Raw genomic sequence first — 22,890 nt, 5'->3', positions numbered from 1 at the left:
CCTGAAGTGCCCCCAATGAACCCAGAATGTACCGGAAGTGCCCCATATCAAGCCGCAAGTGACCTTAGGTAAACAGGAAGTGACCTTAGGTAAACCGGAAGTGACCCCAAATCAAACCGGAAGTGACCTTTTTAAACCGGAAGTGACCTTTTAAAACCGGAAGTGACCCCAAATAAACCGGAAGTGACCTCAGCTGGACCGGAAGTGCCTCTAATCAAACCGGAAGTGACCCAAATCAAACCGGAAGTGACCTTATTTCAACATTAACTGCCCTAAATAGCTACATTAGTCGCTAACTTTTGCATTTTTTGTCCGATTGAACCCGTTTCAACATTTTAACCCCAAAGGTGAACCTCCTGAAGCTGTTTTTTTTCGTTTTGTTCCAAATTTTACAATATTTTGGCGCAATTATTTTTTCTTTTAATTCCCATTCATTCTCTATGGGGATTCAATATTTGCTCTAACTTCTACATTTTTTAACCAATTCAACCCGTTCCAACATTTGACTGTTCATCTTTTGCCTACCTATTCCACAACCTCCCACTTACCAAAAATTCCAAACTTCAAATTTGAAATTCAACCAAATTCTCCAAAATTTAGTATTACACTTCTGTTTTCCACATTTCTCAAGAAATTCAACTCATTTCAACATCATTCGGCATCATTCCCAAAGAAGTGATTCAAAGTCTTCGCCTTCACACGCAATTTCTCCAGAAATTGCATTTTCTAGTTATTATTATATTTTATTCTCCACACTTTTTTGTCCCGCTTCTTCTTCCACATAGTTCATCCGATTCACTCCGTTCCACTTTTGACGTGTTCCAAATATTCACGAGATGAGCGCTTCCATTTTTCTCGTTCCGAAAATTTTCCGATTTCGCAAAATTCGCGAACTTACGACAAATTTTTCCCCATTCATTCTTAATGGCAGATTCGACATTTCACATTTACATCATTCCACTTTGTTCTACATTGTTCAATCGATTCAACTCATTCCAACTTTCAACTGTTCATCTTTTGCCTACCTATTCCACAACTTCCCACTTACCAAAAATTCCAAATTTGAAATTCAACCAAATTCTCCAAAATTTCGTTTTTCCACTCTAACTTTTACGTTTTTCAACCGATTCAACCCATTCCAACTTTCAACTGTTCATCTTTTTCTAACTATTCCACAACTTCCAACTTATGAAAAATTCCAAATTTTCAAATTTGGAATTCAACCAAATTCTCAAAAATTTTGTTTTTCTACTCTAATTTCTACATTTTTCAACCGATTCAACTCATTCCAACTTTCAACTGTTCATGTTTTGCCTACCTATTCCACAACTTCCCACTTACCAAAAATTCCATATTTGAAATTCAACCAAATTCTCCAACATTTTGTTTTTCTACTCTAATTTCTACATTTTTTAACCGATTCAACTCATTCCAACTTTCAACTGTTCATGTTTTGCCTACCTATTCCACAACTTCCCGTTTACCAAAAATTCCAAATTTGAAATTCAACCAAATTCTCCAAAATTTCGTTTTTCTAATCTAATTTCTACATTGTTCAACCGATTCAACCCATTCCAACTTTCAACTCTTCATCTTTTGCCTACCTATTCCACAACTTCCCACTTACCAAAAATTCCATATTTGAAATTCAACCAAATTCTCCAACATTTTGTTTTTCTACTCTAATTTCTACATTGTTCAACTGATTCAACCCATTCCAACTTTCAACTCTTCATCTTTTGCCTACCTATTCCACAACTTCCGACTTACCAAAAATTCCAAATTTGGAATTCAACCAAATTCTCAAAAATTTTGTTTTTCTACTCTAATTTCTACATTTTTTAACCGATTCAACTCATTCCAACTTTCAACTGTTCATGTTTTGCCTACCTATTCCACAACTTCCCGTTTACCAAAAATTCCAAATTTGAAATTCAACCAAATTCTCCAAAATTTCGTTTTTCTAATCTAATTTCTACATTGTTCAACCGATTCAACCCATTCCAACTTTCAACTCTTCATCTTTTGCCTACCTATTCCACAACTTCCCACTTACCAAAAATTCCATATTTGAAATTCAACCAAATTCTCCAACATTTTGTTTTTCTACTCTAATTTCTACATTGTTCAACCGATTCAACCCATTCCAACTTTCAACTCTTCATCTTTTGCCTACCTATTCCACACCTTCCGATTTACCAAAAATTCCAAATTTGAAATTCAACCAAAATCTCCAAAATTTCGTTTTTCTACTGTAATTTCTACATTGTTCAACCGATTCAACCCATTCCAACTTTCAACTCTTCATCTTTTGCCTACCTATTCCACAACTTCCCACTTACCAAAAATTAAAAATTTGAAATTCAACCAAATTCTCAAACATTTTGTTTTTCTACTCTAATCTTTACATTGTGCAACCGATTCAATCCATTCCAACTTTCAACTTTTAATCTTTTGCTTACCTATTTCACAACTTCCCACTTACCAAAAATTCCAAATTTGAAATTCAACCAAATTCTGCAAAATTTCGTTTTTCGACTCTAATTTGTACATTTTTCAACCGATTCAACCCATTCAAACTTGTAACTCTTCATCTTTTGCCTACGTATTACACAACTTCCCACTTACCAAAAATCCCAAATTTGAAATTCAACCAAATTCTCCAAAATTTCGTTTTTCTACTCTCATTTCTACATTTCTCTACCGATTCAACCCATTCCAACTTTCAACTCTTCATCTTTTGCTTACCTATTCCACAACTTCCCCTTACAACAAATTCCAAATTTTGAAATTTGAAATTCAACCAAATTCTCCAAAAATGTGTTTTTCTACTCTAATTTTCACATTGTTCAACCGATTCAACTCATTCCAACTTTCAACTCTTCATCTTTTTCCTACCTATTCCCCAAATTTCCACTTGCCATAAATTCCACATTTTAAGATTTTAAACTCAACCAAATTCTCCAAAATTCTGAAATTCCACCAAATTCTCCAAAATTCCGTTTTTCACCTCTATTTTCTACATTTCTCAAGTAATTCAACTCGTTTCAGCATAATTCGCCAGCATTCCCCAAGAAGTGATTCAAAGTCTTCGCCTTCACACGCAATTTCTCCAGAAATTGCATTTTCTAGTTGTGTGAAGGCGATGGCCTTCACACATATGTTATTCTACACCATTCTCTATTATTATTATTATTCTTCTATTTTATTCCCGCCACTTTTTTGTCCCGCTTCTTCTTCCACATAATTCATCCGATTCACTCCGTTCCACTTTTGATGTATTCCAAATATTCACGAGATGAGCGCTTCCATTTTTCTCGTTCCGAAAATTTTCCGATTTCGCGAAATTCGCGAATTTACGACAAATTTTTCCCCATTCATTCTCAATGGCAGATTCGACAATTCACATTTACGTCATTCCCCTTTTAAATTCACCTCATTCAGCACATTCAAACCACATTCGGAATGATTCTCGACATTCCCAAAATTCCCAAATTCAAAAATTTCACGTTTTCACGTTAAAAATTTCGATAAATTTCACAAAATTCCGTTTTTCACCTCTAATTTCTACATTTTTTGACCGATTCAACCCATTCCAACTTTCAACTGTTAATCTTTTCATTCAGCATCATTCCCCAAGAAGTGATTCAAAGTCTTCGCCTTCACACGCAATTTCTCCAGAAATTGCATTTTCTAGTTGTGTGAAGGCGATGGCCTTCACACATATGTTATTCTACACCATTCTCTATTATTATTATTATTATTATATTTTATTCTCCACACTTTTTTGTCCCGCTTCTTCTTCCACATAATTCATCCGATTCACTCCGTTCCACTTTTGACGTATTCCAAATATTCACGAGATGAGCGCTTCCATTTTTCTCGTTCCGAAAATTTTCCGATTTCGCAAAATTCGCGAATTTACGACAAATTTTTCCCCATTCATTCTCAATGGCAGATTCGACATTTCACTTTTACGTCATTCCCCTTTTAAATTCACCTCATTCAGCACATTCAAACCACATTCGGAATGATTCTCGACATTCCCAAAATTCCCAAATTCAAAAATTTCACGTTTTCACGTTAAAAATTCCGACAAAATTTCACGAAATTTCGTTTTTCACCTCTAGTTTCTACATTTTTCGACCGATTCAACCCGTTCCAACTTCCAACTGTTCATCTTTTGCCTACCTATTCCACAACTTCCCACTTACAAAAAAATTCCAAATTTTCAAATTTGAAATTCAACCAAATTCTTCGTAATTTCGTTTTTCTACTCTAATTTCTACATTTTTCAACCGATTCAACCCATTCCAACTTTCAACTGTTCATCTTTTGCCTGCCTATTCCACAACTTCTCACCTATCAAAAATTCCAAAATTTCAAATTTGAAATTCAACCAAATTCTCCAAAATTTCGTTTTTCTACTCTAACTTCTACGTTTTTCAACCGATTCAACCCATTCCAACTTTCAACTGTTCATCTTTTGCCTACCTATTCCACACCTTCCCACTTACCAAAATTTCCAAATTTTCAATTTTGAAATTCAACCAAATTCTACAAAATTTGGTTTTTCTACTCTAATTTCTACATTTTTCAACCGATTCAACCCATTCCAACTTTATTCACTTTGGTCGCCTCATCCTTACCATATTCACCCCCTTCACCCCCACTTCCACTATGCTTACAAAATTCAACCCTTGACCCCCACTTCCAGTGTGGCGGCCATCTTGGATTGACCCTGAAGTGCTCCCAATGAACCTAGAATGAACCGGAAGTGGCCCAAATCGAACCGGAAGTGACCTTAGGTAAACAGGAAGTGACCTCAGGTAAACCGGAAGTGACCCCTAATCAAACCGGAAGTGACCTTTTTAAACCGGAAGTGACCTTTTTAAACCGGAAGTAACCCCAAATAAACCGGAAGTGACCTCAGCTGGACCGGAAGTGACCCAAATCAAACCGGAAGTGACCCAAATAGACCGGAAGTGACCCAAATCAACCCGGAAGTGAACTTATTTCAACATTAACTGCCATAAATAGCTACATTAGGCGCTAACTTTTGCATTTTTTGTCCGATTGAACCCGTTTCAACATTTTAACCCCAAAAGTGAACCTCCTGAAGCTGTTTTTTTACGTTTTGTTCCAAATTTCAAAATATTTTGGCGCAATTGCTTTTTCTTTTAATTCCCATTCATTCTCTATGGGGATTCAACATTTGCTCTCACTTCTACATTTTTTAACCGATTCAACCCGTTCCAACATTCAACTGTTCATCCTTTGCCTGTCTATTCCACAACTTTCCACTTACCAAAAATTCCAAAAATCAAATTTGAAATTCAACCATATTCTCAAAAATTTAGTATTACACTTCTATTTTCCACATTTCTCAAGAAATTCAACTCATTTCAACATCATTCGGCATCATTCCCCAAGAAGTGATTCAAAGTCTTCGCCTTCACACGCAATTTCTCCAGAAATTGCATTTTCTAGTTATTATTATTATTCTTCTATTTTATTCTCCACACTTTTTTGTCCCGCTTCTTCTTCCACATAGTTCATCCGATTCACTCCGTTCCACTTTTGACGTGTTCCAAATATTCACGAGATGAGCGCTTCCATTTTTCTCGTTCCGAAAATTTTCCGATTTCGCAAAATTCGCGAACTTACGACAAATTTTTCCCCATTCATTCTTAATGGCAGATTCGACATTTCACATTTACATCATTCCACTTTTTTCTACATTGTTCAACCGATTCAACTCATTCCAACTTTCAATTGTTCATCTTTTGCCTACGTATTCCACAACTTCCCACTTACCAAAAATTCCAAATTTGAAATTCAACCAAATTCTCCAAAATTTCGTTTTTCCACTCTAACTTTTACGTTTTTCAACCGATTCAACCCATTCCAACTTTCAACTGTTCATCTTTTTCTAACTATTCCACAACTTCCAACCTATGAAAAATTCCAAATTTTCAAATTTGGAATTCAACCAAATTCTCAAAAATTTTGTTTTTCTACTCTAATTTCTACATTTTTCAACCGATTCAACTCATTCCAACTTTCAACTGTTCATGTTTTGCCTACCTATTCCACAACTTCCCACTTACCAAAAATTCCATATTTGAAATTCAACCAAATTCTCCAACATTTTGTTTTTCTACTCTAATTTCTACATTTTTTAACCGATTCAACCCATTCCAACTTTCAACTGTTCATGGTTTGCCTACCTATTCCACAACTTCCCGTTTACCAAAAATTCCAAATTTGAAATTCAACCAAATTCTCCAAAATTTCGTTTTTCTAATCTAATTTCTACATTGTTCAACCGATTCAACCCATTCCAACTTTCAACTCTTCATCTTTTGCCTACCTATTCCACAACTTCCCACTTACCAAAAATTCCATATTTGAAATTCAACCAAATTCTCCAACATTTTGTTTTTCTACTCTAATTTCTACATTGTTCAACCGATTCAACCCATTCCAACTTTCAACTCTTCATCTTTTGCCTACCTATTCCACAACTTCCGACTTACCAAAAATTCCAAATTTGGAATCCAACCAAATTCTCAAAAATTTTGTTTTTCTACTCTAATTTCTCCATTTTTTAACCGATTCAACTCATTCCAACTTTCAACTGTTCATGTTTTGCCTACCTATTCCACAACTTCCCGTTTACCAAAAATTCCAAATTTGAAATTCAACCAAATTCTCCAAAATTTCGTTTTTCTAATCTAATTTCTACATTGTTCAACCGATTCAACCCACTCCAACTTTCAACTCTTCATCTTTTGCCTACCTATTCCACAACTTCCCACTTACCAAAAATTCCATATTTGAAATTCAACCAAATTCTCCAACATTTTGTTTTTCTACTCTAAATTCTACATTGTTCAACCGATTCAACCGATTCCAACTTTCAACTCTTCACCTTTTGCCTACCTATTCCACAACTTCCGACTTACCAAAAATTCCAAATTTGAAATTCAACAAAAATCTCCAAAATTTCGTTTTTCTACTGTAATTTCTACATTGTTCAACCGATTCAACCCATTCCAACTTTCAACTCTTCATCTTTTGCCTACCTATTCCACAACTTCCCACTTACCAAAAATTCCAAATTTGAAATTCAACCAAATTCTGCAAAATTTCGTTTTTCGACTCTAATTTGTACATTTTTCAACCGATTCAACCCATTCCAACTTTCAACTCTTCATCTTTTGCCTACGTATTACACAACTTCCCACTTACCAAAAATCCCAAATTTGAAATTCAACCAAATTCTCCAAAATTTCGTTTTTCTACTCTCATTTCTACATTTCTCTACCGATCCAACCCATTCCAACTTTCAACTCTTCATCTTTTGCTTACCTATTCCACAACTTCCCCTTACAAAAAATTCCAAATTTTGAAATTTGAAATTCAACCAAATTCTCCAAAAATGTGTTTTTCTACTCTAATTTTCACATTGTTCAACCGATTCAACTCATTCCAACTTTCAACTTTTCATCTTTTTCCTACCTATTCCCCAAATTTCCACTTGCCATAAATTCCACATTTTAAGATTTTAAACTCAACCAAATTCTCCAAAATTCTGAAATTCCACCAAATTCTCCAAAATTCCGTTTTTCACCTCTATTTTCTACATTTCTCAAGTAATTCAACTCGTTTCAGCATAATTCGCCAGCATTCGCCAAGAAGTGATTCAAAGTCTTCGCCTTCACACGCAATTTCTCCAGAAATTGCATTTTCTAGTTATTATTATTCTTCTATTTTATTCCCGCCACTTTTTTGTCCCGCTTCTTCTTCCACATAATTCATCCGATTCACTCCGTTCCACTTTTGACGTATTCCAAATATTCACGAGATGAGCGCTTCCATTTTTCTCGTTCCGAAAATTTTCCGATTTCGCAAAATTCGCGAATTTACGACAAATTTTTCCCCATTCATTCTCAATGGCAGATTCGACATTTCACATTTACGTCATTCCCCTTTTAAATTCACCTCATTCAGCACATTCAAACCACATTCGGAATGATTCTCGACATTCCCAAAATTCCCAAATTCAAAAATTTCACGTTTTCTCGTTAAAAATTCCGACAAAATTTCACGAAATTTCGTTTTTCACCTCTAATTTCTACATTTTTCGACCGATTCAACCCGTTCCAACTTCCAACTGTTCATCTTTTGCCTACCTATTCCACAACTTCCCACTTACAAAAAAATTCCAAATTTTCAAATTTGAAATTCAACCAAATTCTTCGTAATTTCGTTTTTCTACTCTAACTTCTACATTTTTCAACCGATTCAACCCATTCCAACTTTCAACTGTTCATCTTTTGCCTGCCTATTCCACAACTTCTCACCTACCAAAAATTCCAAAATTTCAAATTTGAAATTCAACCAAATTCTCCAAAATTTCGTTTTTCTACTCTAACTTCTACGTTTTTCAACCGATTCAACCCATTCCAACTTTCAACTGTTCATCTTTTGCCTACCTATTCCACACCTTCCCACTTACCAAAATTTCCAAATTTTCAATTTTGAAATTCAACCAAATTCTACAAAATTTGGTTTTTCTACTCTAATTTCTACATTTTTCAACCGATTCAACCCATTCCAACTTTATTCACTTTGGTCACCTCATCCTTACCATATTCACCACCTTCACCCCCACTTCCACTATGCTTACAAAATTCAACCCTTGACCCCCACTTCCAGTGTGGCGGCCATCTTGGATTGACCCTGAAGTGCTCCCAATGAACCTAGAATGAACCGGAAGTGCCCCAAATCGAACCGGAAGTGACCTTAGGTAAACAGGAAGTGACCTCAGGTAAACCGGAAGTGACCCCAAATCAAACCGGAAGTGACCTTTTTAAACCGGACGTGACCTTTTTAAACCGGAAGTGACCCCAAATTAACCGGAAGTGACCTCAGCTAGACCGGAAGTGCCTCTAGTCAAACCGGAAGTGACCCAAATAGACCGGAAGTGACCCAAATCAAACCGGAAGTGACCCCAAATGAACCGGAAGTGACCTCAAGTAAACCGGAAGCGACCCCAAATCAAACCGGAAGTGACCTTTTTAAACCGGAAGTGACCTTTTTAAACCGGAAGTGACCCCAAATAAACCGGAAGTGACCTCGGCTAGACCGGAAGTGCCTCTACTCAAACCGGAAGTGACCCAAATAGACCGGAAGTGACCCAAATCACCCCGGAAGTGACCTTATTTCAACATTAACTGCCCTAAATAGCTACATTAGTCGCTAACTTTTGCATTTTTTGTCCGATTAAACCCGTTTCAACATTTTAAAGGGAAAAGGGAACCTCCTTAAGCCGTTTTTTGTCCTTTTGTTCCAAATTTCAAAATATTTTGGCGCAATTGCTTTTTCTTTTAATTCCCAGTCATTCTCTATGGGGATTCAAGATTTGCTCTAACTTCTACATTTTTTAACCGTTTCAACCCGTTCCAACTTTCAACTGTTCATCTTTTGCCTACCTATTCCACAACCTCCTACTTACCAAAAATTCCAAAATTCAAATTTGAAATTCAACCACATTCTCCAAAATTTAGTATTACACTTCTATTTTCCACATTTCTCAAGAAATTCAACTCATTTCAACATCATTCCCCAAGAAGTGATTCAAAGTCTTCGCCTTCACACGCAATTTCTCCAGAAATTGCATTTTCTAGTTATTATTGTGTGAAGGCGATGGCCTTCACACATATGTTATTCTACACCATTCTCTATTATTATTATTATTATTGTGTGAAGGCGATGGCCTTCACACATATGTTATTCTACACCATTCTCTATTATTATTATTATTGTGTGAAGGCGATGGCCTTCACACATATGTTATTCTACACCATTCTCTATTATTATTATTATTATTATTCTTCTATTTTATTCTCCACACTTTTTTGTCCCGCTTCTTCTTCCACATAGTTCATCCGATTCACTCCGTTCCACTTTTGACGTGTTCCAAATATTCACGAGATGAGCGCTTCCATTTTTCTCGTTCCGAAAATTTTCCGATTTCGCAAAATTCGCGAACTTACGACAAATTTTTCCCCATTCATTCTTAATGGCAGATTCGACATTTCACATTTACATCATTCCACTTTTTTCTACATTGTTCAACTGATTCAACTCATTCCAACTTTCAACTGTTCATCTTTTGCCTACCTATTCAACAACTTCCCACTTAACAAAAATTCCAAATTTGAAATTCAACCAAATTCTCCAAAATTTCGTTTTTCCACTCTAACTTTTACGTTTTTCAACCGATTCGACCCATTCCAACTTTCAACTGTTCATCTTTTTCTAACTATTCCACAACTTCCAACTTATGAAAAATTCCAAATTTTCAAATTTGGAATTCAACCAAATTCTCAAAAATTTTGTTTTTCTACTCTAATTTCTACATTTTTCAACCGATTCAACTCATTCCAACTTTCAACTGTTCATGTTTTGCCTACCTATTCCACAACTTCCCACTTACCAAAAATTCCATATTTGAAATTCAACCAAATTCTCCAACATTTTGTTTTTCTACTCTAATTTCTACATTGTTCAACCGATTCAACCCATTCCAACTTTCAACTCTTCATCTTTGGCCTACCTATTCCACAACTTCCGACTTACCAAAAATTCCAAATTTGAAATTCAACCAAAATCTCCAAAATTTCGTTTTTCTACTGTAATTTCTACATTGTTCAACCGATTCAACCCATTCCAACTTTCAACTCTTCATCTTTTGCCTACCTATTCCACAATTTCCCACTTCCCAAAAATAAAAAATTTGAAATTCAACCAAATTCTCAAATATTTTGTTTTTCTACTCTAATCTTTACATTGTGCAACCGATTCAATCCATTCCAACTTTCAACTTTTCATCTTTTGCTTACCTATTTCACAACTTCCCACTTACCAAAAATCCCACATTTGAAATTCAACCAAATTCTCCAAAATTTCGTTTTTCTACTCTCATTTCTACATTTCTCTACCGATTCAACCCATTCCAACTTTCAACTCTTCATCTTTTGCTTACCTATTCCACAACTTCCCCTTACAAAAAATTCCAAATTTTGAAATTTGAAATTCAACCAAATTCTCCAAAAATGTGTTTTTCTACTCTAATTTTCACATTGTTCAACCGATTCAACTCATTCCAACTTTCAACTCTTCATCTTTTTCCTACCTATTCCCCAAATTTCCACTTGCCATAAATTCCACATTTTAAGATTTTAAACTCAACCAAATTCTCCAAAATTCTGAAATTCCACCAAATTCTCCAAAATTCCGTTTTTCACCTCTATTTTCTACATTTCTCAAGTAATTCAACTCGTTTCAGCATAATTCGTCAGCATTCCCCAAGAAGTGATTCAAAGTCTTCGCCTTCACACGCAATTTCTCCAGAAATTGCATTTTCTAGTTATTGTGTGAAGGCGATGGCCTTCACACATATGTTATTCTACACCATTCTCTATTATTATTATTATTATTATTATTATTATTATTCTTCTATTTTATTCCCGCCACTTTTTTGTCCCGCTTCTTCTTCCACATAATTCATCCGATTCACTCCGTTCCACTTTTGACGTATTCCAAATATTCACGAGATGAGCGCTTCCATTTTTCTCGTTCCGAAAATTTTCCGATTTCGCAAAATTCGCGAATTTACGACAAATTTTTCCCCATTCATTCTCAATGGCAGATTCGACATTTCACATTTACGTCATTCCCCTTTTACATTCACCTCATTCAGCACATTCAAACCACATTCGGAATGATTCTCGACATTCCCAAAATTCCCAAATTCAAAAATTTCACGTTTTCTCGTTAAAAATTCCGACAAAATTTCATGAAATTTCGTTTTTCACCTCTAATTTCTACATTTTTCGACCGATTCAACCCGTTCCAACTTCCAACTGTTCATCTTTTGCCTACCTATTCCACAACTTCCCACTTACAAAAAAATTCCAAATTTTCAAATTTGAAATTCAACCAAATTCTTCGTAATTTCGTTTTTCTACTCTAACTTCTACATTTTTCAACCGATTCAACCCATTCCAACTTTCAACTGTTCATCTTTTGCCTGCCTATTCCACAACTTCTCACCTACCAAAAATTCCAAAATTTCAAATTTGAAATTCAACCAAATTCTCCAAAATTTCGTTTTTCTACTCTAACTTCTACGTTTTTCAACCGATTCAACCCATTCCAACTTTCAACTGTTCATCTTTTGCCTACCTATTCCACACCTTCCCACTTACCAAAATTTCCAAATTTTCAATTTTGAAATTCAACCAAATTCTACAAAATTTGGTTTTTCTACTCTAATTTCTACATTTTTCAACCGATTCAACCCATTCCAACTTTATTCACTTTGGTCACCTCATCCTTACCATATTCACCCCCTTCACCCCCACTTCCACTATGCTTACAAAATTCAACCCTTGACCCCCACTTCCAGTGTGGCGGCCATCTTGGATTGACCCTGAAGTGCTCCCAATGACCCTAGAATGAACCGGAAGTGCCCCAAATCGAACCGGAAGTGACCTTAGGTAAACAGGAAGTGACCTTAGGTAAACCGGAAGTGACCCCAAATCAAACCGGAAGTGACCTTTTTAAACCGGAAGTGACCTTTTTAAACCGGAAGTGACCCCAAATAAACCGGAAGTGACCTCAGCTAGACCGGAAGTGCCTCTAATCAAACCGGAAGTGACCCAAATAGACCGGAAGTGACCCAAATCACCCCGGAAGTGACCTTATTTCAACATTAACTGCCCTAAATAGCTACATTAGTCACTAACTTTTGCATTTTTTGTCCGATTGAACCCGTTTCAACATTTTAACCCCAAAAGTGAACTTCCTGAAGCCTTTTTTTTTTCGTTTTGTTCCAAATTTTAATTATTATTTTTTCTTTTCATTCCCATTCATTCTCTATGGGGATTCAACATTTTCTCTAACTTCTACATTTTTTAAACCAATTCAACCCGTTCCAATATTCAACTGTTCATCTTTTCCCTACCTATTCCACAACCTCCCACTTACCAAAAATTCCAAACTTCAAATTTGAAATTCAACCAAATTCTCCAAAATTTAGTATTACACTTCTATTTTCCACATTTCTCAAGAAATTCAACTCGTTTCAACATCATTCGGCATCATTCCCAAAGAAGTGATTCAAAGTCTTCGCCTTCACACGCAATTTCTCCAGAAATTGCATTTTCTAGTTATTATTATTATTCTATTTTATTCTCCACACTTTTTTGTCCCGCTTCTTCTTCCACATAGTTCATCCGATTCACTCCGTTCCACTTTTGATGTATTCCAAATATTCACGAGATGAGCGCTTCCATTTTTCTCGTTCCGAAAATTTTCCGATTTCGCAAAATTCGCGAATTTACGACAAATTTTTCCCCATTCATTCTCAATGGCAGATTCGACATTTCACATTTACGTCATTCCCCTTTTAAATTCACCTCATTCAGCACATTCAAACCACATTCGGAATGATTCTCGACATTCCCAAAATTCCCAAATTCAAAAATTTCACGTTTTCACGTTAAAAATTCCGACAAAATTTCACGAAATTTCGTTTTTCACCTCTAATTTCTACATTTTTCGACCGATTCAACCCGTTCCAACTTCCAACTGTTCATCTTTTGCCTACCTATTCCACAACTTCCCACTTACAAAAAAATTCCAAATTTTCAAATTTGAAATTCAACCAAATTCTTCGTAATTTCGTTTTTCTACTCTAATTTCTACATTTTTCAACCGATTCAACCCATTCCAACTTTCAACTGTTCATCTTTTGCCTGCCTATTCCACAACTTCTCACCTTTCAAAAATTCCAAAATTTCAAATTTGAAATTCAACCAAATTCTCCAAAATTTCGTTTTTCTACTCTAACTTCTACGTTTTTCAACCGATTCAACCCATTCCAACTTTCAACTGTTCATCTTTTGCCTACCTATTCCACACCTTCCCACTTACCAAAATTTCCAAATTTTCAATTTTGAAATTCAACCAAATTCTACAAAATTTGGTTTTTCTACTCTAATTTCTACATTTTTCAACCGATTCAACCCATTCCAACTTTATTCACTTTGGTCACCTCATCCTTACCATATTCACCCCCTTCACCCCCACTTCCACTATGCTTACAAAATTCAACCCTTGACCCCCACTTCCAGTGTGGCGGCCATCTTGGATTGACCCAGAAGTGCTCCCAATGAACCTAGAATGAACCGGAAGTGGCCCAAATCAAACCGGAAGTGACCTTAGGTAAACAGGAAGTGACCTCAGGTAAACCGGAAGTGACCCCAAATCAAACCGGAAGTGACCTTTTTAAACCGGAAGTGACCTTTTTAAACCGGAAGTGACCCCAAATAAACCGGAAGTGACCTCAGCTGGACCGGAAGTGCCTCTAATCAGACCGGAAGTGACCCAAATGGACCGGAAGTGACCCAAATCAACCCGGAAGTGAACTTATTTCAACATTAACTGCCATAAATAGCTACATTAGGCGCTAACTTTTGCATTTTTTGTTTGATTGAACCCGTTTCAACATTTTAACCCCAAAAGTGAACCTCCTGAAGCTGTTTTTTTACGTTTTGTTCCAAATTTCAAAATATTTTGGCGCAATTGCTTTTTCTTTTAATTCCCATTCATTCTCTATGGAGATTCAACATTTGCTCTCACGTCTACATTTTTTAACCGATTCAACCCGTTCCAACATTCAACTGTTCATCTTTTGCCTACCTATTCCACAACCTCCCACTTACCACAAATTCCAAACTTCAAATTTGAAATTCAACCAAATTCTCCAAAATTTAGTATTACACTTCTATTTTCCACATTTCTCAAGAAATTCAACTCATTTCAACATCATTCGCCATCATTCCCCAAGAAGTGATTCAAAGTCTTCGCCTTCACACGCAATTTCTCCAGAAATTGCATTTTCTAGTTATTATTATTATTATATTTTATTCTCCACACTTTTTTGTCCCGCTTCTTCTTCCACATAATTCATCCGATTCACTCCGTTCCACTTTTGACGTATTCCAAATATTCACGAGATGAGCGCTTCCATTTTTCTCGTTCCGAAAATTTTCCGATTTCGCAAAATTCGCGAATTTACGACAAATTTTTCCCCATTCATTCTCAATGGCAGATTCTACATTTCACATTTACGTCATTCCCCTTTTAAATTCACCTCATTCAGCACATTCAAACCACATTCGGAATGATTCTCGACATTCTCAAAATTCCCAAATTCAAAAATTTCACGTTTTCACGTTAAAAATTCCGACAAAATTTCACGAAATTTCGTTTTTCACCTCTAGTTTCTACATTTTTCAACCGATTCAACCCATTCCAATTTTCAACTGTTCATCTTTTGCCTGCCTATTCCACAACTTCTCACCTACCAAAAATTCCAAAATTTCAAATTTGAAATTCAACCAAATTCTCCAAAATTTCGTTTTTCTACTCTAACTTCTACGTTTTTCAACCGATTCAACCCATTCCAACTTTCAACTGTTCATCTTTTGCCTACCTATTCCACACCTTCCCACTTACCAAAATTTCCAAATTTTCAATTTTGAAATTCAACCAAATTCTACAAAATTTGGTTTTTCTACTCTAATTTCTACATTTTTCAACCGATTCAACCCATTCCAACTTTATTCACTTTGGTCACCTCATCCTTACCATATTCACCCCCTTCACCCCCACTTCCACTATGCTTACACAATTCAACCCTTGACCCCCACTTCCAGTGTGGCGGCCATCTTGGATTGACCCTGAAGTGCTCCCAATGACCCTAGAATGAACCGGAAGTGCCCCGATTCGAACCGGAAGTGACCTTAGGTAAACAGGAAGTGACCTTAGGTAAACCGGAAGTGACCCCAAATCAAACCGGAAGTGACCTTTTCAAACCGGAAGTGACCTTTTTAAACCGGAAGTGACCCCAAATAAACCGGAAGTGACCTCAGCTGGACCGGAAGTGCCTCTAATCAGACCGGAAGTGACCCAAATAGACCGGAAGTGACCCAAATCAACCCGGAAGTGAACTTATTTCAACATTAACTGCCATAAATAGCTACATTAGGCGCTAACTTTTGCATTTTTTGTCCGATTGAACCCGTTTCAACATTTTAACCCCAAAAGTGAACCTCCTGAAGCTGTTTTTTTACGTTTTGTTCCAAATTTCAAAATATTTTGGCGCAATTGCTTTTTCTTTTAATTCCCATTCATTCTCTATGGGGATTCAACATTTGCTCTCACTTCTACATTTTTTAACCGATTCAACCCGTTCCAACATTCAACTGTTCATCCTTTGCCTGCCTATTCCACAACTTTCCACTTACCAAAAATTCCAAAAATCAAATTTGAAATTCAACCATATTCTCAAAAATTTAGTATTACACTTCTATTTTCCACATTTCTCAAGAAATTCAACTCATTTCAACATCTTTCGGCATCATTCCCCAAGAAGTGATTCAAAGTCTTCGCCTTCACACGCAATTTCTCCAGAAATTGCATTTTCTAGTTATTATTATATTTTATTCTCCACACTTTTTTGTCCCGCTTCTTCTTCCACATAGTTCATCCGATTCACTCCGTTCCACTTTTGACGTGTTCCAAATATTCACGAGATGAGCGCTTCCATTTTTCTCGTTCCGAAAATTTTCCGATTTCGCAAAATTCGCGAACTTACGACAAATTTTTCCCCATTCATTCTTAATGGCAGATTCGACATTTCACATTTACATCATTCCACTTTTTTCTACATTGTTCAACCGATTCAACTCATTCCAACTTTCAACTGTTCATCTTTTGCCTACCTATTCCACAACTTCCCACTTACCAAAAATTCCAAATTTGAAATTCAACCAAATTCTCCAAAATTTCGTTTTTCCACTCTAACTTTTACGTTTTTCAACCGATTCAACCCATTCCAACTTTCAACTGTTCATCTTTTTCTAACTATTCCACAACTTCCAACTTATGAAAAATTCCAAATTTTCAAATTTGGAATTCAACCAAATTCTCAAAAATTTTGTTTTTCTACTCTAATTTCTACATTTTTCAACCGATTCAACTCATTCCAACTTTCAACTGTTCATGTTTTGCCTACCTATTCCACAACTTCCCGTTTACCAAAAATTCCAAATTTAATATTCAGCCAAATCTTTCTAAATTTCGTTTTTCTACTCTAATTTCTACATTGTTCAACCGATTCAACTCATTCCAACTTTCAACTCTTCATCTTTTGCCTACCTATTCCACAACTTCCCACTTACCAAAAATTCCATATTTGAAATTCAACCAAATTCTCCAACATTTTGTTTTTCTACTCTAATTTCTACATTGTTCAACCGATTCAACCCATTCCAACTTTCAACTCTTCATCTTTTGCCTACCTATTCCACAACTTCCGACTTACCAAAAATTCCAAATTTGAAATTCAACCAAAATCTCCAAAATTTCGTTTTTCTACTCTAATTTCTACATTTTTCAACCGATTCAACTCATTCCAACTTTCAACTGTTCATGTTTTGCCTACCTATTCCACAACTTCCCGTTTACCAAAAATTCCAAATTTAATATTCAGCCAAATCTTTCTAAATTTCGTTTTTCTACTCTAATTTCTACATTGTTCAACCGATTCAACCCGTTCCAACTTTCAACTCTTCATCTTTTGCCTACCTATTCCACAACTTCCCACTTACCAAAAATTCAAAATTTGAAATTCAACCAAATTCTCAAACATTTTGTTTTTCTTCTCTAATCTTTACATTGTGCAACCGATTCAATCCATTCCAACTTTCAACTTTTCATCTTTTGCTTACCTATTTCACAACTTCCCACTTACCAAAAATTCAGAATTTGGAATTCAACCAAACTCTCAAAAATTTTGTTTTTCTACTCTAATTTCTACATTTTTTAACCGATTCATCTCATTCCAACTTTCAACTGTTCATGTTTTGCCTACCTATTCCACAACTTCCCGTTTACCAAAAATTCCAAATTTGAAATTCAACCAAATTCTCCAAAATTTCGTTTTTCTAATCTAATTTCTACATTGTTCAACCGATTCAACCCATTCCAACTTTCAACTCTTCATCTTTTGCCTACCTATTCCACAACTTCCCACTTACCAAAAATTCCATATTTGAAATTCAACCAAATTCTCCAACATTTTGTTTTTCTACTCTAATTTCTACATTGTTCAACCGATTCAACCCATTCCAACTTTCAACTCTTCATCTTTTGCCTACCTATTCCACAACTTCCGACTTACCAAAAATTCCAAATTTGAAATTCAACCAAAATCTCCAAAATTTCGTTTTTCTACTGTAATTTCTACATTATTCAACCGATTCAACCCATTCCAACTTTCAACTCTTCATCTTTTGCCTACCTATTCCACAACTTCCCACTTACCAAAAATTAAAAATTAAAAATTTGAAATTCAACCAAATTCTCAAACATTTTGTTTTTCTACTCTAATCTTTACATTGTGCAACCGATTCAATCCATTCCAACTTTCAACTTTTCATCTTTTGCTTACCTATTTCACAACTTCCCACTTACCAAAAATTCCAAATTTGAAATTCAACCAAATTCTGCAAAATTTCGTTTTTCGACTCTAATTTGTACATTTTTCAACCGATTCAACCCATTCCAACTTTCAACTCTTCATCTTTTGCCTACGTATTACACAACTTCCCACTTACCAAAAATCCCAAATTTGAAATTCAACCAAATTCTCCAAAATTTCGTTTTTCTACTCTCATTTCTACATTTTTCTACCGATTCAACCCATTCCAACTTTCAACTCTTCATCTTTTGCTTACCTATTCCACAACTTCCCCTTACAAAAAATTCCAAATTTTGAAATTTGAAATTCAACCAAATTCTCGAAAAATGTGTTTTTCTACTCTAATTTTCACATTGTTCAACCGATTCAACCCATTCCAACTTTCAACTCTTCATCTTTTTCCTACCTATTCCCCAAATTTCCACTTGCCATAAATTCCACATTTTAAGATTTTAAACTCAACCAAATTCTCCAAAATTCTGAAATTCCACCAAATTCTCCAAAATTCCGTTTTTCACCTCTATTTTCTACATTTCTCAAGTAATTCAACTCGTTTCAGCATAATTCGCCAGCATTCCCCAAGAAGTGATTCAAAGTCTTCGCCTTCACACGCAATTTCTCCAGAAATTGCATTTTCTAGTTATTATATTTTATTCTCCACACTTTTTTGTCCCGCTTCTTCTTCCACATAATTCATCTGATTCACTCCGTTCCACTTTTGACGTATTCCAAATATTCACGAGATGAGCGCTTCCATTTTTCTCGTTCCGAAAATTTTCCGATTTCGCAAAATTCGCGAATTTACGACATTTTTCCCCATTCATTCTCAATGGCAGATTCGACATTTCACATTTACGTCATTCCCCTTTTAAATTCCCCTCTTTCAGCACATTCAAACCACATTCGGAATGATTCTCGACATTCCCAAAATTCCCAAATTCAAAAATTTCACGTTTTCATGTTAAAAATTTCGACAAAATTTCACAAAATTCCGTTTTTCACCTCTAATTTCTACATTTTTTGACCGATTCAACCCATTCCAACTTTCAACTGTTCTTTTTCCTACCTATTCCACACCTTCCCACTTACCAAAATTTCCAAATTTTCAATTTTGAAATTCACACCAAATTCTACAAAATTTCGTTTTTCCACTCTAATTTCTACATTTTTCAACCGATTCAACCCATTCCAACTTTATTCACTTTGGTCACCTCATCCTTACCATATTCACCCCTTCACCCCCACTTCCACTATGCTTACACAATTCAACCCTTGACCCCCACTTCCAGTGTGGCGGCCATCTTGGATTGACCCTGAAGTGCTCCCAATGAACCTAGAATGAACCGGAAGTGCCCCAAATCAATCCAGAAGTGACCTTAGGTAAACAGGAAGTGACCTCAGGTAAACCGGAAGTGACCCCAAATCAAACCGGAAGTGACCTTTTTAAACCGGAAGTGACCCCAAATAAACCGGAAGTGACCTCAGCTAGACCGGAAGTGTCTCTATTCAAACCGGAAGTGACCCTAATAGACCGGAAGTGACCCAAATCAACCCGGAAGTCACCTTATTTCAACATTAACTGCCCTAAATAGCTGCATTAGGCGCTAACTTTTTCATTTATTGTCCGATTGAACCCGTTTCAATATTTTAACACCAAAAGTGAACCTCCTGAAGCCGTTTTTTTTCGTTTAGTTCTAAATTTCAAAACATTTTGGCGCAATTGCTTTTTCTTTTAATTCCCACTCATTCTCTATGGGGATTCAAGATTTGCTCTAACTTCTACATTATTTAACCGTTTCAACCCGTTCCAACTTTCAACAGTTCATCCTTTGCCTGCCTATTCCACAACTTTCCACTTACCAAAAATTCTCTACAATTTCGTTTTTCTAGTCTTTTTTCCACATTTTTCAACCGATTCAACCCATTCCAACTTTATTCACTTTGTTTACCTTATGCTTACCATATTCACCTCCTTCACCCACACTTCCAGTGTGGCGGCCATCTTGGATTGACCCGGAAGTGCCCCCAATGAACCCAGAATGTACCGGAAGTGCCCCATATCAAACCGCAAGTAACCTTAGGTAAACAGGAAGTGACCTTGGGTAAACCGGAAGTCACCCCAAATCAAACCGGAAATGACCTTTTTAAACCGGAAGTGCCCTTTTTAAACTGGAAGTGACCCCAAATAAACCGGAAGTGACCTCAGCTGGACCGGAAGTGGCTCTAATCAAACCGGAAGTGACCCAAATCAAACCGGAAGTGATCTTTTTTCAACATTAAGTGCCCTAAATAGCTACATTTTAGCTAACTTTTGCAATTTTTGTCCGATTAAACCCATTTCAACATTTTAACCCCAAAAGGGAGCCTCCTGAACCCGTTTTTTGTCCTTTTGTTCCAAATTTCAAAATACTTTGGCGCAATTGCTTTTTCTTTTAATTCCCATTCATTCTCTATGGGGATTCAAGATTTGCTCTAACTTCTACATTTTTTAACCGTTTCAACCCGTTCCAACTTTCAACTGTTCATCTTTTGCCTACCTATTCCACAACCTCCCACTTACCAAAAATTCCAAACTTTCAAATTTGAAATTCAACCAAATTCTCCAAAATTTAGTATTACACTTCTATTTTCCACATTTCTCAAGAAATTCAACTCTTTTCAACATCATTCTGCAGCATTCCCCAAGTATTTATTCAACCTCTTCACCTTCACACGCAATTTCTTCAGGAATTGCAAATTCTAGTTATTATTATTATTCTACTTATTCCGCTCACTTTTTTGACGCTTAACTACTTCCACATACTTCAACCGATTCACTCCATTCTACTTTTCACTGATTCCAAATATTCATGACACGGCTGCTTACATTTTTTTTCGTTCAAAAAATTTTCCGTTTTCACAAAATTCACAAAATTCCGGCAAATTCTTCCCCATTCATTCTTAATGGAAGATTCAACATTTCACATTTACGTTGCTCCAGTTTGAAATTCACTTAATTCAACATATTCAAATCACATTGGGGACAGTCCCAAACTTGCCAAATTCAAAAATTTCACGTTTTCACTAAATTTAGTTTTTCACTTCTAATTTCTACATTTTTCCACCGATTCAACTCGTTCCAACTTTCAACTCTTCATCTTTTGCCTACCTATTCCACACCTTCCCACTTACCAAAAATTCCAAATTTTCAATTTTGAAATTCACACCAAATTTTCCAAAAATTTAGTCTTTCCCTTCTAACTTCTACATTTTTCAACCGATTCAACCCATTACAACGTTATTCATTTTGTTCACCTTATGCATCTCAGGCACGGCACATGACAGATATGAACGTAAAGGAGCCGTGTGAAACCAGGCAAGCGAGCCACGGGTTGGCCACCCCTGAACTAGCGGCTTGTCGCCATCCCCTATAAGAAATTCAAACTACAAAAGCATTAAAAGTGTACTTACATTGTATGTGAGCAGGGTGGCGGACAATCTACAGGTTTTTCTGATCTGAGCTCATTAAGGGGAGGCTCATAAGGAGCTTGCGGCAAGCAGATCCTCACCTGAGTGTTTGCCCATGTGATTGCTGTCAGGGTTTTCCAGGTTATCTTTATCGTATGATTATGTTGTAATGCAACCTGTAATAAATAACCTAGCTTGTCCCATCCTACACAACGTCGTAAAACACCCCCTGATATGCTTTGACTAGAGGTCAAGGGCTTCAACCCTATCCAGTCCACTCTTACCCCCACCCTGTTCCTCTTAATCAAAATGCTCTTGCAGGAGGCGCGAGTCAGACCTCCATTTGATCATCGCTGTACGCACACCGACGAATGGACTCTCCACCTACAGGTGTCTAAAAGGACTTACTTGTCTCCCGTGTGGTTCTTGCTAAATAAGTTAGAGTGAGCACCACTCTAACAATTGCCTCCACGCCCGTGTATTCGCACTCTGATCTACCCTGTTCGCCTTCGCCACATCTCCTAGCTCTCCGGTCTGCCCGTTCGCCCTCTGCCGCGTTACAATCGAACCATCTGACAAATCTATTGTTGTCTTCCAGCTCCTGGATCCACCTCGCTGACCTCACGATAGAATCCACTCCTCCATGGCGGCACTTCACACACTCCACCTTCGAGGGACCAGTTCTGTTATTCCTGTCCTGGACCCTCAGCTCTGCTATTCCATTCCCCATTTTCAATAAACACTTAAAGATCACCTCGGTCTCCTGAGTGTGTTCTGCATGTGGGTCAAACGACCGCTAAAACCATAACACTCATATC

At 36.4% G+C, this 22,890-nt stretch overlaps 1 long non-coding RNA gene across 1 annotated transcript; it reads right to left on the bottom strand.

The window, feature by feature from the left end:
- Positions 1 to 3: 3 nt before the first annotated feature.
- LOC137840594 (uncharacterized) lies at positions 4 to 21,050 on the bottom strand. The gene is made up of 5 exons (XR_011087345.1): positions 18,160 to 21,050; positions 17,302 to 17,587; positions 6,374 to 17,158; positions 2,034 to 6,087; positions 4 to 1,318 (listed from the first exon to the last, which is right to left on the bottom strand). It is a non-coding gene; the product is annotated as an uncharacterized lncRNA (long non-coding RNA).
- Between the last annotated feature and the right edge of the window lie 1,840 nt (positions 21,051 to 22,890).

This window comes from Syngnathus scovelli, chromosome 9, assembly GCF_024217435.2.
Source record: "Syngnathus scovelli strain Florida chromosome 9, RoL_Ssco_1.2, whole genome shotgun sequence".
In the NCBI taxonomy this organism is placed as follows: Eukaryota; Metazoa; Chordata; class Actinopteri; order Syngnathiformes; family Syngnathidae; genus Syngnathus; species Syngnathus scovelli.
The sequence above is the reverse complement of the archived record's forward strand: the minus strand, read 5'-3'. Positions and strand labels throughout refer to the sequence as shown.